Source organism: Arabidopsis lyrata (assembly GCF_000004255.2).
Source record: "Arabidopsis lyrata subsp. lyrata unplaced genomic scaffold ARALYscaffold_2, whole genome shotgun sequence".
Taxonomy (NCBI): Eukaryota; Viridiplantae; Streptophyta; class Magnoliopsida; order Brassicales; family Brassicaceae; genus Arabidopsis; species Arabidopsis lyrata.
This window is the reverse complement of record NW_003302554.1, coordinates 8,168,085-8,186,555: the sequence shown is the minus strand read 5'-3', so window position 1 is coordinate 8,186,555 and position 18,471 is coordinate 8,168,085. Positions and strand designations below refer to the sequence as shown.

Below are 18,471 nucleotides of genomic sequence, written 5' to 3'. Positions count from 1 at the left end.
AAAAAGAAGTTTGAAAGTGCTAATGTCTGCCTTTTTTAGTATATAATAAAATATTTTATTAAGTCTGATTCTTAATGGGTTTATGACTTACCTGAGTGGAAGATCATTGATCTTATATGCACGCCCTTGTTTTTTCAGTCATTATGTTGGTGACGACAATTAGCATGTTGAGGAACCATTGACACCTACAATTGATATATGACTTCCCATATATTCTTGCAAGTGTTGGTGGAATGCAAAATATGTAAGCAAAAAATAATATGAGAAATCGAAAGAATTAGGTCAAGTAAGAAACTAACATTGAAACATCGACTTTTCAATAACTAAAATCATACAACCTTTCTCATTTAGTTGTCTTTTTAAAAGACTTGGGTAACAACCACCTCATGATGGACATAGAAGACTGTGAATTTATGTGACACAACTCACTTGTAAATTCAAGAAAACTACGAAAAAAAATATCTCACAAAATATAAAGAAAATTTACTCTCTTTTGTATATATAGAAGAAGAAATATAGCGTAAATTTGTGAGTTGTAGACTTGTAGTGAAGAGAAGAACTACTATTTATAACAAATGATTGTAAACTATTAGATTTTGTGGAGTATTAACTACATAAATTATATGGTGTCATTAAACTCATAATTTGATAGTGAAATGATTTATTTGGTCTTTTCATTGTGATACCTTTACAAATTAAAGACAAATAAAATGTAACGTAGATTATCTTTGAGATTCGTGTTAGAGATGTAAAGTTTAATTCTTTTGTTATCTATCTCGTTATTACATTTTTCTTTTTTCTTTTACTCATATTAGCTATTTACTTTCAATTGTAAACAGACAAGTAATATGTAGAATTAATGTGTATATCAATGAACTGAGATTATATTTGCTTTAGTTTCTTTCATGTTATAGTCTATAGTATTATTTTGTTTTCATTTTTTAATTTAATTAATTATAATTAGTTAGAAAATATATTATATTTTCGAATATCCATTATTAACTCGTAAACTATTAATTTTTTAATGATTTTGTGATATTATTACTGTAATATGTAATCTTATAGTAATAATCCTCACCCCTTAATTTCTTTTGAATTAGTAGGATTAAATGTCTTTTCATTGTGGTTAATTGGAAATAAATGTTATTAATTTTATCAAAATAATGAAATACCAAATAATTGTTGTTATTAGAACTCCAAATTAAAAAGATAAACCAATGAAACAAAATTTTCAAATTATATGTTCAATTATTTAGCATAAAATATTATGAATTTTCTTTTTAACTTCAAATGATGAAAAAGAAAACAAAAAAAAATGTAGGAAAAAGTAAAAAAGTGCGTTTTTGAGATATCTATACTAGTATAATCGCAGCACTTTTTGTGACGGGTGGGTAAAAAAGCTTTCGGGTATATCGGATATCCGACCCATTTTAAAAATTCCTTCACAAAAAATTTGTTGGGTCGGGTTATATTTAACCCAACTCATACACTGGATATTCCATATTTAATAATTTTGATTTTTAGAAGATTTGATTAAGATTTATAATTATGATTCTCCTATCATCTTTGTTTGATTTGTTTTTAACTGTTTTGAATCATCATATAATACATAAAGTAAAAAAAAAAAATCAATTTTTTTTCTGCATGTACTGTGATTCGAAATTTTAAAAACGGACATATATTATCCAATTGACGAAAATGTGTGTTCAACGTTCTACATCGATTAAAATATTTAGACAATGATTCAGAATCATTGTCTAAATAAGAACATTAATAAAATAAATGAGTTTTTTGGCGGGATGGGTTTGGCGGGACGGGTTTTTAAATCAACAATAATAAAAAGATTAAAATATCATTAATCCGCCGCTTCAATACGGATTTAATCCTTTTTTTTTAATACAAATCACAGGACGGGTTAAGAAATTACGGAACGGGTTATATTTCGGAAATGATTTATATGGCGGACGAATTTGAATCAATATTTATATACCGCTTTAATACTGGTTAAATCCTCAGTTTATTAATAATTATCTCGTGGACTCGTGGTATACTGTTACTTAATAACAATTGTAAACTATAATATAAATAAATATGTTATAAGGACATACAATTTACAAAATATTTTTATACTAACTTTAAAATTAAATCATTCCGCGGTGTACCGCGGGTTAAAATCTAGTTATTTAATTATGATAATAGAGAGAAAATTAACAAAAATAGATAATAATTTATTTGAGATTAAGAGGAAAGACACATGTCAATAGGAAAGATGACACATGTCATTGACACATGTCAGCTTCTCAAAGCTTGTGTTTTTTTTTTGCCGTCTAGATTTATTATTAATTGCAAATTATGAGAACTGTTACATAGACGATTCTACAACTGACAATTTCTGCCGACCCTTAGTAGATCCACGACAGACTACACTTCCTTCTTCATGATCTTGATGAATACCTTCAATGATCCACGACCTAGCGACACTTCCTTCTCTGCGTAGAATCCTGGCGCACGGCTATAATTGTACATCGCTGGAGATCTCCTGCACACTTGCCTCCATTAATCTGCAAATTTGTTAATAAATCGCAATATCTGGGACTCGAACCCCAGACCTCTTAGTGTAGAAGCATTAATCAACCTTTGATCAACCAATGGGCCAAAGCTTGTGTTTAGGAGATACATTTCTTATATTTCAAATTAGTTTTTAATTATTTAGCATAATATAGTTTGATTTTTCTTTTTATTTTCAAATGATAAAAACAAACAAAAAAAAAATGTAGAAAAAGTTGGAAAACTGTGTTTCTGAGATATTATTTTGGGACACTCACAAAAATGCCCCTTTTTCAATACCCCTTTTCAAAAATGCCCCATTTGCCTGTCTATTTTTAAAAATACCCATTTTTATGTACAAAATGACTAAATTACCATTCTTTTAATAAAAGATATCACAAATATATAAGGAAAACATGAGAATGTGCACACATCAAAATTACAAATTTGATTTTGTAAAAACTTGTAAAACCTTTAAAATACCTTGTAAAATTTTCCCGTAAAAAATTTTCCCGCCAAAAATTTTTTTTTGTGGGAAAAGTGATTCCGCAATTTTTTTGACGTTAAATTTTTGGCGGGAAAATTTTACAAGGTATTTTAAAGGTTTTTTACAGGGTATTTATAAGGTTTTACAATGTATTTTATAAGGTTTTACAACGTATTTATAAGGTATTTATAAGATATTATAAGATTTTACAAGCTATTTTATAAGGTTTTACAAGTTTTTTATAAGGTTTTACAAGTTATAAATACCTTATAAAACCTTATAAGTACCTTGTAAAATCTTTTAAAATACATTGTAAAACCTTACAAAACACTTGTAAATACTCTGTAAAACCTTTAAAATACATTGTAAATTTTTTCCGCTAAAACTTTTCCCGCCAAAAAAATTGCGGAATCACTTGTGGCGGTAAATTTTTTTGGCGGGAATAATTTTTACGGAAAATTTTACAAGGTATTTTAAAGGTTTTACAAGTTTTTACAAGTGTTTTGGCGGGAAAATTGCGGATCACTTTTTCCGCCAAAAATATTTTGTATTTTGTGGACCTAATTTTGTTTCAAATAAGGGTAAAATTGTCATTAAAAATTAAAAGAGGGCAAACTTAAAAATGGACTCTCAAAGGGGGCATTTTTGAAAAGGGGTATTGAAAAAGGGGCATTTTTAACAATTTATCTCTTATATATAGAAATTGAAATTTGATATTGATTATATCAATATTTTATATGTTTTCATTCTAAAATATGTTTAATATATATTACGCCTTTTAAATATGAACATATATATATATATATATATATATAATGTATATATTGTATATTGATCATATGATATTAATAAGATGGTAACAAATGATATTATATTTAATTTGGATATTATGGTTTAAAGAATAAATTTTTTCCACCCTCACGATATCTATACTATTAATTGGGAATCACTAAATAATAAAAGACATTTAAGTTGTAGAAATATTACATAGTATGCTATTGGATTTTTTAAATTTGAAGAAAGAAAAAAAAAGGGTCAAAAAAGGACAATTGAGATAATTTAATCATAAAAAGCCAGCGGATCTTGGGTTGACCTGTTGGTATAGTCGGATAAACACGCGGATCTTGGATTAAAAAAAATATCAAAATTAAATCAATAACTACCCTATATTTTGGAAATCATTTAAGGAAGATTCCATAACAAATCAAGCTATTTAATTTGAAACTGGATATATTTAAACTTATTTATTTTCATAATATATTATTAGATATTTCAATCTAATTAAATATTAAATTATCATTTAGTTTAATTTTAAAAAAATTTCTTAACAAAACTATGCTAATTAATTCTGATTAGTACACATGAAAAAAAGATTTAAAAATTTGATTTTCCAAATATAATAAAATTTTATCATATTTGTCATATATTATCTAAACTAACTACTACCATCCTTTAAAATATAGCATATTCAACAAATAATTTTTGGATTTTAGATTTGTAAATATCTAGAAAATATTTACAGTATAGATTAAAATATTTTAAATTTTAATCAGAATTTAAATGATATAAAAGTTTGAAATATTTTGTTTTAAACGGGTAGTTTTTATTATATTAAAAATATATCACTAAACTAAATTTGAATTATAGAATAAAACGTATTATAATAGTTACTATATCTCCAAATTATATTTTTAGAGCCATATAAATTTATCTCTTTCAAATCAAATTGTTACAAGCTTTTGGAATATACATTCTTCTAAATTCGATTATTTTCTTTTCCAAAAACATTAAAATAAAATGTAAATACCCATTTTTAAAATTTTTAATACAAATATTTGAAAATGAGAAAATATTGATTCACACCAATATTCTTATTTAATTAATTTATGTAATCTATGTTTTTATGGATTATTAATTTCAAATATTAGCATCAGCGATTAAGTTTCTTATAAATTTCTGAATATTGACTTTACAAATTAATTTACGCAATCTCCAAGTTTTTAGGGTAGTTTTCCATATTATATTCTAAAACCCTAACAGTTGTCGAAATGAAAGATTAAAAGTTCATCTTTTCTCATATCTCAAACTCCCTTCACTCCCAACCGTCGCCGGCGCAAATAACTCATCAAGTGAATATCCATTGTCGGTTCTCTTCGCTTCCACCTTTATAACTGGACCGAAATTTCTGTTTTCGGTTGCCACAGGCCGTAGGTCATGTTGAGTTTAGTAGAGATTAAGAGAGTGTTTGAGCGGAAGTGAGATTAAAAGTAAATCATGTTTTTTTTTTTTTTTTTTTTTTTTTGTTAAAAAAGTAAATCATGTTGCTAGAGAGAATAGAGATAATATTTTGCAAGAACTCATTGTTTTTCATTTGATATTCTCGGTTACATAATAAGGGATTCTAGGTTAAGTGTTGATACTAGAGAAAGAGAGATAAAGGTTAACGGCCATAAGAGAAAGTGACATGATGGAGAGCTTCCCAACATTTACCCAATAGAGTAAGCTTGACTCTCTTACACCAAACGGCCATTTCCTCTTTTAGATCTCGTTCCTTCACATGTGATCACACAGCATCCTATGCTTCCCTTTTGTCAACTCTTTATGCTTGTACCTGGCAAAGATTTGAGATCTTACTGAAGACATTTGATCTTAAACAATTAGCTAAAGAATTGAAAGAATCTGAGGGTATTAAGAGCCACCGGAAACACTTCCGCTGAAAATCTCAATTGTGTCGCCGTGATCAACACGGTGCTACCGGAATGACCGGTCATCATCCATTACATTCTGTTTGTATATGTAAAAAAAATAGCTTTCTTGAGGCAGACTCAACTGAAACCTCTGTTGAATCATAGCCAGCTCTTTCCTTAATTCTCCAACGTTATCCCCTGCGGAAGCTGAGTATCGAGCAATAGCAAATGCCGCTGCAGAATTGAGATGGGTCTGCAACTTGTTAACAGAACTACATATTCAGCTTCCCAAAGCTCCTGTTATTTACTACGACAATGTTGGGGCTACATATCTCAGTGTGAATCCGGTTTCAGAGAAGAAATCAAAGACCTGGAAGCGAGTATGTGAAGAACATGACCTTCGAAGATCGACCAATGGAGGAATGATCAGGAGGTTGTTACGCAGTCATAGAGAGAGAAAGGTGAAAAAGAGAATCAAATCTTCATTGATATTGATGTTGATGTTTAGCGGTGGCCATTACATATAACGTGAAGTGGAAACCGTTTAGGCATACCAAACCGGTTTACACACAATTAGGGATTTTAAACCGGAAATTGGAATAACCGATATTAAAATAAGATAGCCGGAGTTAACCGGTGGAATAAGTGAACCGGTAGCAATAAAACGTGGCATCGTTTTCGGCTTATTTTGTAAACTTCACCAATTGTGATCTCTTCTTAATGGAAAAGGCCTACAAAAAAGAAAGAAAGTTATACGCATATAAAATTTTCTTTACGAAAATTAATGGAAACATGTTGTCGTTGTGGTGGCGAACCCTAGTTTAGTCTGTGCGATATAAAAGGTTGGCCTAGAGTAGTGGGTCGTTGCGCCTCCTCCATCGTGCTATACATAAAATTTCTCTCAGGCGAAACTCTCCTTTGGATCTGTGGTAAGTTTCTCTGTCCTTAGTCTTAGTCTATTTTCATAAGATTCTTTCAGATCTGATGAACACGTTTGTAGAAACTCCAGTTAGGTCTTGGGTGTCGGGTTGAAATTTCTTATCGCGTAGTGGGAGTTTTTTTGTCTCTGTCCAAAACAATCAGAAGAGTAATTGATATATATATATATTTGGTGATGGGGATAAAGCAGATAGATGGTGAACAAGATGACGACTTTCAAGAAGATGAGTGCGATTCCAACTAAAAAAGATTTTGTTGATGCGGTCGTTGCTCTTCAGAAACGAGCCCTCCAGGCTCCCACTTTTGAGGTGGACTTTTTTAATAATGGGCCGTGAAACTAAAGAAGAGCCCATAGAGCCCACCTGTGCACAAACGACGTCGTCCAAGCGTCAACGGTTGTCTCCTTCAAATCCAAATAACGACAAGCAAAACAAGAACAGAGTTGCAGAAATGACGAAAGCTGGTACGGAGGTGATCAAGCTGAGTAATCAATTCTCTGCCCTTGATTCATTGGATGCAATAGGATGAAGACACCTGTCCTGGTCTTCTAGGGTTTTCAAGCTTTTATCTTTGTGTATAAATACACATTTATCACCATTGTAAAACCCTAACAGTTATCGAAATGAAAGATTAAAAGTTCATCTTTTCTCATATCTCAAACTCCCTTTATGGTATCAGAGCATCCAGGCTGTAGATCCATGGAGCTCTATTCTGTTCCTCTTCTAAAAATTTAAAACTGTGTTACTGTGACTCACTGAGAAGAACTACATTCTTTGGAAATCTCAGTTCGAGTCATTCTTGGATGGACAAGGGTTACTAGGGTTTGTCAATGGCACCATCACAGCTCCAAGCTCCACCATCGATGTTCCTGGAATCAATGGATCAACTTCTCTGGCAGTAAACCCAGAATATTCGACATGGTTCAAGACGGATAGAGTTGTTAAGTCATGGCTGCTTGGATCCTTTGCTGAAGACATCCTCAGTGTTGTTGTTAACTGCTCTACTTCTCATGAGGTATGGACAACTATTGCAAATCACTTTAATAGAGCTTCATCCTCTCGTCTCTTTGAGTTGCAACGACGTCTCCAAACTCTAGAAAAGAAAGATAGATCTATGCAAGACTATCTTAAGGACCTTAAGAACGTATGTGATCTATGCAAGACTATCTTAAGGACCTTAAGAACGTATGTGACCAGTTAGCTTCCGTTGGTAGTGTTGTGCCTGAAAAGATGAAAATTTTTGCGGCTTTACATGGTATAGGTAAGGAATATGAACCCATCAAAACAAGTATTGAAGGATCTATAGATATTTCTTAACAAACACTTACGGATGTCATTCCAAGGATTACTAGCTATGATGATAGGCTGCAAGCTTACTCTGCAGAACCCAATGTAAGCCCTCATCTAGTCTTTACTACTCTAATAGAGGAAGAGGTCAAGGTAACAGACGCTTTGGAGGTTCCAGAGGCAGAGGATCTTTCTCTACAAGAGGTCGTGGCTTCCATTAGCAGATTTCAAACTACAGTGATTCCTCAAGCACATGTAGCTCAGATGATAGACCCCTCTGTCAGATTTGTGGCAAGCGTGGGCATCCTGCTTTGTTATGTTGTCATCGATTTGACAACAGCTACCAATATGAAGCTCTTCCTTCTGCTTTGACTGTACTTCGCATAACTGATGTTTCAGAGAGCTCAGGTCATGAATGGATTCCAGACACAGGTGCAACAGCTCATGTCACCAATTCTCCATACCATCTCCAGCAACCTAAGTCTTATACTGGTTCTGACACAGTAATGGTTGGTGATGGAAATTTTCTGCCTATTACACACACAGGATCTGCTAATCTCGCATCATCATCAGGTAATCTTCCTCTTAAAGATGTTTTGGTTTGCCCTGACATTACTAAATCTTTGCTTTCAGTCTCAAAGGTTACAAAAGACTATCCTTGTGTATTTGCGTTTGACTGTGATACGGTGTGTGTGCATGATAAGGCAACAAAGCAGCTTCTTCTTCAGGGAAGCAGCCATGATGGACTGTATGTGTTGGAGAACCAAACTCCTCAGGTGTTCTATTCTTCTCGGCAAACTACTGCTTCTGCTGATGTTTGGCACAGACGACTAGGCCACCCAAATCCACAAGTTCTCCAACAGTTATCTTCTTCAAAGTTGCTTGTCATTAATAATAACAACAAGTCCTTTTGTGAAGCTTGTCAGCTTGGTAAAAGCAGTAGACTACCATTTTCAGCTTCCTCTTTTGTTGCAACTAGACCCTTGGAGAGAATACACTGTGATCTCTGGGGTCCTTCTCCTGTTTTGTCAGTTCAAAGATTTCGATATTATGTCATATTTATTGATAATTACTCTCACTTCTGTTGGTTTTATCCATTAAAGCAGAAATTAGAGTTCTATTCCATCTTTGCAAAATTTCAGTCTTTGGTTGAAAATCAGTTTCAAAGTAAAATTGGTGTGTTGTGATGGTGGAGGAGAATTTAAAAGCAATGTGTTTCTGAATCATCTCCAACAACATGGGATCCAACAATATATATGTTGTCCCTATACTCCTCAGCAAAATGGCTTAAAAGAGAGAAAACACAGACACATCACAGAGCTTGGTTTAGCAATGATGTTTCAGAGCAAAACTCCTAGAAGTATTGGGTTGAAGCATTCTACACAACAAATTTCCTAAGTAATTTGCTTCCACATACATCATTGGATAGTCCTAAAAGTCCTTATGAATTGCTTCATGGACAGACACCAGAGTATCAAGCATTGAGAGTGTTTGGATGTGCATGCTATCCTATGTTAAGAGATTATGCTCAGCATAAATTTGATCCAAGTTCTCTAAAATGTGTGTTTCTTGGGTATAATGATAAATATAAAGGCTATAGGTGTCTTCTTCCTACCACAGGTAGATTTTATATAAGCAGGCATGTCGTCTTTGATGAGCAATCCTTTCCTTTCTCAGATATCTATCTTCACCTGCAAGAATCAACTACCACGCTTTTGACAACTGCTTGGCAACAAAGTTTTCAGCCCAAAACTACAAATCCTGCAGTTGTTTCAGATACAATCTCTCCTTTGCGATCTACTGTCACAGTGGAATCGTCTCCTGCACCTACTCAAACACCAACACCACACATTCAATTTGGTTCACTTCCTGCTCAAATCAGTCTTTTTTTTTTAACACTGATTTTATTATTCTATTACAAATTATGAGAAATATTACATCTCTCTATGAAGATCCATATCTAGTGGTTTCACCAGCACCATGCTGAAGATCTCATGTAAACTTGACCGATAAGACACGTTCTCCGGGAATTGAAACCAGAACCTCCGGGTGGGACTTCCACCAATAAATCGCAATATCTGAGATTCGAACCCCAGACCTCCTGATGTAGAAGCATAATCAACACCCTTGGTCAACCACTGGACCAAAGGGGCTTCCACGCTCAAATAAGTCTTGTGCCATTGTTGCAGACCCATCCAGAGAACGAACCTGCAGTTTTGTCCACTGTTGATGGTGAGGAAAGTCTTGGGTGTACGACTGGCATTGAACCTGCTTCTACAGGCAACATCTTTCTCTCATCACCTAACAGGACAGATAATGCTACATCAGACTCAGATTCAGATAGTTCCAGCTCTTCAGCACCTGCAGCAAATTCATTAGTCAGTTCTAGTTCTTTAGAGACTACTTCAGAAACTTCATCTTTCTCCTCTGTAGCTTTGATAGGGAGCAGAAGAAACAGGAATCAAACCGAGCAATCTTCAACGTTAGACTTAGTGAAAGAGATCCTTAACATTCTAGATTCGCCTGTGAAGAAGAAGACCAAAACCAGCTTGTTAAAGCTGACAGAGATGGTGCATCCATTTGAAGAGGCAGGTTTGTAGATTTGTAAGCGGAAGAGAAAAGAATGGATAGAATAGAAGAATAGAGAGGAACTGTATATTATTTCTCTTAATCTCTTTTGTACAAGAAGATACAAAATATATAGAGAGAGATGAGAAAAACTAGTTGTTACAAGAGTCATAATGAGAAGAGATGCATAAAGGAGAGAAAATGAGACTTCATGCATGAGGGAGAGAGAAGGACATTAAATTATTATTCCAACATTCCTCCTCAAGCTTGGTAGAAGGAGATTAAGCCAAGAATGGAGTTGCCTTATTAAAAACCTTACTAGAAAAACCCAATGGGAAAAACCATGGTTAAGGGAAAAAGAGCACAACAATCACATTCTAGGTTGGTGAAGATCTAGGTTGGTGAAGATCAACTAAGCCAAGCTTGCCTTGAATCAAGTTGTACACCTTTGAATTTGCTCCTTTGGTGAAGATATCCGCAAGTTGATCAGAACTCTTAGTGTAAGCAGGTTAAATGATCCCAAGTTCAACCTTCTCACGAATATGATGACAATCCACTTCGATGTGTTTCGTACGCTAATGAAATACAGAGTTGGAGGCAATGTGAATAGCCGCTTGGTTGTCACAATGCATGGTATTAGGTTGAGTTGTCTTGACTCTGAGATCCAATAGCAACGCCTTAAGCCAAATGAGCTCTTCTGTAGTGTCAGCCATAGATCGATATTCTGCTTCAGCACTTGATCTTGACACCACTTTCTGCTTTTTGCTTCTTCAAGTGACCAAATTTCCACCAACAAACGTGCAATAGCCTCTTGTTGATTTCCTATCTGTCTTGTCTCCAGCCCAATCAGCATCGCAGTAGCCAATAATCTCAGTATGGCCATTCTTCTGCATCCAAATGCCCTTTCCTGGAGTTCCCTTCAAGTACTTGAGGATTCTTTCCACCATATTCCAGTGGTTGATAGTGGGAGCTTGCATATGTTGACTAACCTGGTTCACAGCAAAACATAAATAAGGACGAGTAATTGTGAGATAAATGAGCTTACTCACAATTCTTCGGTATTGTCCAATGTTGTCATAAGGTTCTCCCTTAGGTTCCCCCTCTCGAGAGTCTTTGAACTTTTCTTCAATTGGAGTTTTTGCTGGTTTAGCTCCAAACTTTCATGTACCACTAAGGAGATCAAGTGTGTACTTTCTTTGAGATAGAAATAATCCTTCAGTAGAACGACATACTTCTATGCCAAGAAAGTACTTTAAGTTCACCTAAATTTTTAATATCAAAAACAGATTTAACATTTTCCGAGATAATGATATCATCAACATAAATGAGGACAAAAAAAATACATGATTCCCCTAAATTGTGAAAAGCGAATGATCAGCTTCATACCTTCTAAAACTATTGCCAATGAGATTTTTGCTGAGCTTGTGATACTAAGCACGGGGAGATTGTTTCAGACCATAAATCGCCTTTTTAAGCTTGAGAACCTTGCCATCTTCAATCTCAATTCAAGGAGGTGGCGTCATGTAAACTTCTTCTTCGAGTTCTCCTCGGAGAAAAGCATTTTTTACGTCCATCTGCCATAAATCCCAAGAGAGGTTAGTAGCAAGAGAAAGAACAACATGAACAGTATGAAGTTTAGCAATAGGAGCAAATGTGTCTTTGTAATCTTCTCCATAAGTTTGAGTGAATGCTTTAGCCACCAAACGAGCTTTGTGTCTTTCTATGTCACCATTGCTGTGGTATTTGATAGTAAACACCCATTTAGAACAAACGGGTTTCTTATCGGGTGGAAGATCAACCACATCACAAGTGTCATTCCTCTTCTTGGCTCCATGTTCTTCATCTACTGCCTCAAGCCACACCTTACTTGCTTTGGCCTCCTCATAAGTTTGAGGAATAGAAACCTGGTCAAGTTTGCTAAGAAAAGCTTGATGATCAGTAGGAAGGTTAGCAAATGAACAAGACGCTTGAATAGGATAAGCAATGTCAGAATTATAACAAAAACGCTTTTTGATAATGAGAGAAGGACTTGTATTTGGTCTGGTACTTTTCCTTAATTGTGGAATAGGAGAATCATCTTCATGAATAGCAATCTCGCTATCATCATTAGAGATATTTGTATCAACCTTTGACCTGGTTACCATTGGATGTGTAGATAAACTGCTTGACGCTTCTTGATTGTCACGTTGTGTGGGCCATGAAACCAAAGAAGAGCCCAAAGGGCCCACCTGTGCACAAACGACGTCGTCCAAGCTTCAACAGTTGTCTCCTTCAAATCCAAATAACGACAAGCAAAACAAGAACAGAGTTGCAGAGATGACGAAAGCTGGTACGGAGGTGATCAAGCTGAGTAATCAATTCTCTGCCCTTGATTCATTGGATGCAACAGGATGAAGACACCTGTCCTGGTCTTCTAGTGTTTTCAAGCTTTCATCTTTGTGTATAAATACACATTTATCACCATTGAATAAACAATATATGCTTCAAAACAATCTTACTTAAAGATTGTTATCCTAAAAAATGAAGCATATTTTGCGAATATGTTTAAAAAAATCTTCTACCAATTATTTTTTCCCTTTAAATGCCGACTTTCTTGATGATATAAATATAGGGTATGTTTGCATGTTTATCACTCACTAATCATCTCTTCTTTTCCTTTTTGTTGATTTATCGTTCTCATTTTCTTGATTGGTAATTATATAAGTATCTTTATATTATAATTTGAAAGAAGCTTATTCGATTACTAACATTACTTGCAATTGTTTTTTTTTTACACTCGGTCATGTAAATAGTATTGGTCAAATGAAAACTTGTGATGTTTCTAACAAGCCTACAAAAAAAATGTAGTTTGAACTTAGAGATTCTAAGGTATTTTTTTTTTTTTTATCTTTCACGTGTTTTAATATTTTAAATTAGTAAGTATTTTATATTGTAGTGGTGAATATTTACCATGTACTATATAGGGGAGATCTTTCAGAATGCTGGTGATGAGGTGGTGGTGTATAATTTTTCTCTCCAAAATCAATACATTATACATTGGAAAGGTATATTATCCTTTGTAAAAGAGATTATGTTTAAAATGTATACACATTTATTCTAACTCTTTAATCAATTGATTTACAAGTAAAAGATCAGTATCAAACTCCTTTGACATGTCTCTATTGGAGATCAAACCTAATTAATGTGGCTAGAGAGTTTTTCTCCATGTATGTAAAAATATCGACGGATGAATCCATTTTTTCGGTTTTTGGTTAAGTTTCTAATTAAATAATTAATTATTTCTATTTGGACAAGCAGTAATGACTTTGATGTCAATTTATTTGGTTTTCATTTTCTTAAGATTCCAGTTTCCTATTAACAAAAGTTCCAGTTTGCTATTAATAAAGATTTGTTTTTTCAATTAATTTCATTTTTTTGAATTCTATAATTTTCTTTGTACATATTATTATAATATATACACTACAATATATATCACTAAAACAAAACAAAAAACTATATTGAATGTAAATTTTATACAACACATTTTTTTAAATATGAAACCCCGACGGTACGTGCGGGTCATGATCTAGTTTCAAACTTAAATCTTAATACAAGAGATATATAAGGGATATTGTTGTTTGCATCAATATGAAAGATCTTCTTAATCGAAAAATCAATAATTTTCATTTCAACATTCTTAATAAGGATTTATAGTTTTTTTATTATTCTTCATGTGAATGTTTAATTATTTTAATAGTTTTCAAGTAATAATGAGATTTTAATTTCCGGTTTTAAAACATAGTGTGTTACTATAGCCTATAAGATTTATAGGCTTTCTTGTGTTGCAAGTATTAACTCATTATGCAATTTCTCATTACAATGCATGTGTACATATATGCAGCTTTCCTAATTTCCTCACTTTACCCATTCCTCTATTATATTTCAAGAGATGATGTAGAACGCTCAACATCTATCATGATGCTTTTGGTGGTTGTTGTGCTCTGTGACCTCTTCACTACCGTCGAAGAGGTTAGAGGGATCAAGGCCAACAACCTTTCCATTCTCACTGATGCGGGTCATCTCTTGTCTGATATTATTGTACTCTTTCTGATATCCTTGTTCTCTCTCTAGGCTTCAGGATGAGAAACAGCCCCACGTCAGTCTTATGACTTCCTTAGGATCGAGATCCTTGATGCCATTGTATCCATCTAGATGATATGGCTCTTTGATGGCGTCCTAGTCTACGAACCCAAGTGGTGATTCAATCCCTAGTGTTGGGGTGATGATAGGAGGGGTAATCATATGGTACAAACCCGAGGGGAAGAGCATTGGTCTTATATGCACGTCCATGTTTTTTCGGTCATTGTGTTGGGGTTGACAATTAGCATGTTCAGGAACATTTCTATAGGTTTTAATGAAGTCAACAACAAAGGAGATAGACGCGACCAAAATGGAAAAAGGAGTGTGCGACATGGAAGAGGTGGTGGACGTTCATGAGCTTCACATTTGGGCAATCACTCTTGGAAAATTTATGTTGGCATGTCATGTGAAGATCAAGCCAGAAGCTGATGCCTATATAATCATACATATAAAAGTAGGATTTCACTCTCCCATGATTGGTCCACTTGGCATTTCTTTTTCATATTTTCTTAAATTTACCTTTAATATATTAATCTCTAATTAACTCCCTTTAAAACTCATGTGTAACTCCACATTTAAATTCATTTGTAACTCCTCCACTAAAATGCATTAACTATTTGAAAATTATATTGACTACTCCCTCTGTTTCGTTTTAGTTGTCGTTTAAGGTTTTCTCACACAAATTAAGAAAAGCATTAAATTTTCTGTTTTACCTTTTATTAATATACTAGATTTGAACCCGCGGTACACCGCGGGGCTATAATTTTTTTTTTTTAAATCTAAATATAATTAGTTTTGTTTATTAATAGAGAGTATAATATAATATTTTGACCTATTTTATAAATGCATCATCCATATATCTATATTAATAGTTTTGAGTATATTAATTGTGTTTTAGGTTTAAATGGTATATTTATATATACACTTAAACGACATTTGACTTTCTTCTTCTTCTTGCCTCAGTTTAGGAGAAATATTTTTCTTGTGGTACACCGCGGAGCTATTATTTTTTAAAAAAGATTTTTCTTCCTTAAACTTCCAAATGTAGATTTTACCCCGCGGTACACCGCGGGTTGATTTTTTACTGCGGGTCGATTTTTTTATAACTAAAAAATTATTTTGCAAAATTTTAAGTTGTATTTGTTTTGTTAATATTGTTTATTTTGTTCAGTGTTTCTGATTTTATAATTAAATTTTTATTTTTAATTCTAGGATTTCATCCATAGTATATTGTTTAATATTAATATTGATCTAAACCCGTTGCACCATATAACCCCGTCCCGTAAAATTAAACATCATTTCTTATTTTTTTGAATAATATTTTTATCCACTACGGGTCGCAGGTTCATGCGGATATGCCCGTAGGGAGTTGCGGGTTTGCGGGTCAACCCGCCAAAAGAGAAGCTATCTTTTGAAATCTTTTGTTTTGTTTAGAGGTTTTAAGAAAATATCCCTAAAAAATAATTTTCATTATATGAAAAAAAAAGTAGAAGAAATTGTAGTATCAACGTTCCTGATTTTTACATCACTCGTTACAATTAATTTTTTTTTTTTGCAGATAAAAATCAGAAGTTAACTAAGTCGAGATTTTTAAAAAGATTGTGTAGAGATTTTTGGTGAATTGTTGAGAACATATTTGATTTCAAAACCTTTACTTAAATAGATAAGGAAAGATTTTGTAGAGACTTTTGCTAAATATATGAGAAATGAATTTTAATTAAAAATCTTTACTTAAATAAAACAAATCTAAATAATTAATGCTAATGGCATGTCATTGTAAATACTTCTCAACTTCAGGATTTATTTGCTAATTGTGATCCAAAAATGTATATATAGATTTTATAAAAAAAAGTCATTGGCCGAAACATTAAAACAGCAGGGATAAAACTGGAATTTTCATCAAACATTTGCATCGAAAACCTAAAACGACAACTATTATGAAACAAAATTTTAACTCTAAAACGACAAGTAAAACGAAACAGAGGGAGTATAATTTAAACTCAATAGTAACTTCTACCAATAAATAATAATTTGTAATTCATACTCAATAATTATAAGAGTTTCACCACTTCTCATATAGTTCGTAAATGTGGGCATGCGATACATATAGTTTGTGTAGTTAGAGATACATATTTAAACTTTGCATGTGTGGCCATGTCTTCGCGGATACTTCGTGTAGCCAGTCATCTTTTTTCCTTTAAATTATCAAAGATTAATATATCATTGTGTTTATAATTTTTTTTTATTTTTAGTTTAACTGTTGTATCTTTAAATTATTTATTTTGGTTTCTACGTTCAGTTTAAATTATATAAGATTTATAATATATCATAGTTCTAATGATTTTAGATAACGACATGTGTCATGATTTATATTACAAATTTACATTATTTATATCAATATTATTTTCTAATTAGAAATATGTGATGATTTTAAGTAAAGTTTTATATTGTTTTATTTGAAATTCTTGAATATGTAAGAAACATATATGCTTCTATTTTGTTTTTGATATTTTGAATTTAATTATACTATTTCAAAATTGTTTATTTCAATTTCTATGTTCATATTTGAATTATATAAGATTCATATATCATCGTGCTTATAATTTTTTGAATTTATTAATTTTTATTGATTGATCATAAAGTTATTGCAATCGAATATATAGGAAATGAACCCGCACGTTTGCTTGGAAGGCCAAAGAATTTAGTCGATTTATCATTTTTATATTTTTAACGTGACTAATTAAACACCACTTTGGTTTTATTCACCAACTTTATGATGAATATTTTTAATTTTTGTTTTTCATATAAGTATACCATGAATTATTGTTATGTGATATATCTTTCATTCGAAATAATTTTGAATTAATAATTTTAGTGGTTAAAGAAACAAGGAAACAGTGAAAAAGTAAATATTTTTTTTTACTTTTAAAAGAAAATTTCTACTTACAACGTTGTTAATTAATTTTTTGTTAAATTTGATTTTAATTTTAAAAAAAATAAACCCGTCCATCGGACGGGTTCTTATCTAGTACTATATAAAAAAAGTGTAGTAATTCAATGTACAAATATTTATATAATAACAATAATATTATTTTTAGATCCAATTTGTATATATACCGTTTATGAAAGCAAAATTGGATAATGAAACCTAAGGATAACTTAGCTAATTGGTTTAATCTATATATATGATTAGAGTTGGGATAATAAACCGAACCAAAATAATAGAACCGAACTGAGATTTTGGTTGTTCGGTTCGGTTTCGGTTATGGGTCATTAGCCGATCAGCAGTTTGAGAAATTTAGTTCGGTTTGGTTCTCGGTTAACCTATTTTTTAACCGGATTATAGTGGTTGTACAAAAAAAAAAGACCAGTTTTCGTTAATAGCCGAACTAACTGAAGAACCGAATTATCCGAGTTTCGGCAAGATTTTCAAAACTCAAAAAAACTGAAGAACCGAACTAACCGAAGAAACCGAAGTCTCATGACTATATATGGTAATTAGACCCAAAATCCATAATCTACTAAATTTATAGTATAGAATTGATAGAATCAATAACTAAATTTATATACCTGATTATCCAAATTTTAGTAATTTATTATCCAAAATTTAATATTAAAAAGTAAAAAAAATTAATTAAAGTTTAAATAAATGAAATAAAACATCTCAATGTGCAGATGAACCACTTGATCCTCTCCATATTACTGAACCATATGCGGTTCAAAATACTGTTATTGATTTGTTTATTATTTTTAGTTAAGAAACGCAAAGTAAAAATAATAATTAGCGTTCCTCACACTTTAACAAATCATCGACTATTTATACGCTTCCCATTCAAGC

The 18,471-nt window shown here is 32.4% G+C and overlaps 2 long non-coding RNA genes across 2 annotated transcripts; one reads left to right on the top strand and one right to left on the bottom strand.

Moving 5' to 3' along the window:
• Nucleotides 1–5,368: 5,368 nt before the first annotated feature.
• On the bottom strand, nt 5,369–6,627 carry LOC110230963. The gene is made up of 2 exons (XR_002334057.1): nt 6,537–6,627; nt 5,369–6,452 (listed from the first exon to the last, which is right to left on the bottom strand). It is a non-coding gene; the product is annotated as an uncharacterized LOC110230963 (long non-coding RNA).
• Nucleotides 6,462–7,302, top strand: LOC110230960. Its single transcript, XR_002334053.1, has 2 exons — nt 6,462–6,650; nt 6,851–7,302. It is a non-coding gene; the product is annotated as an uncharacterized LOC110230960 (long non-coding RNA).
• The last annotated feature ends 11,169 nt before the right edge of the window (nt 7,303–18,471 follow it).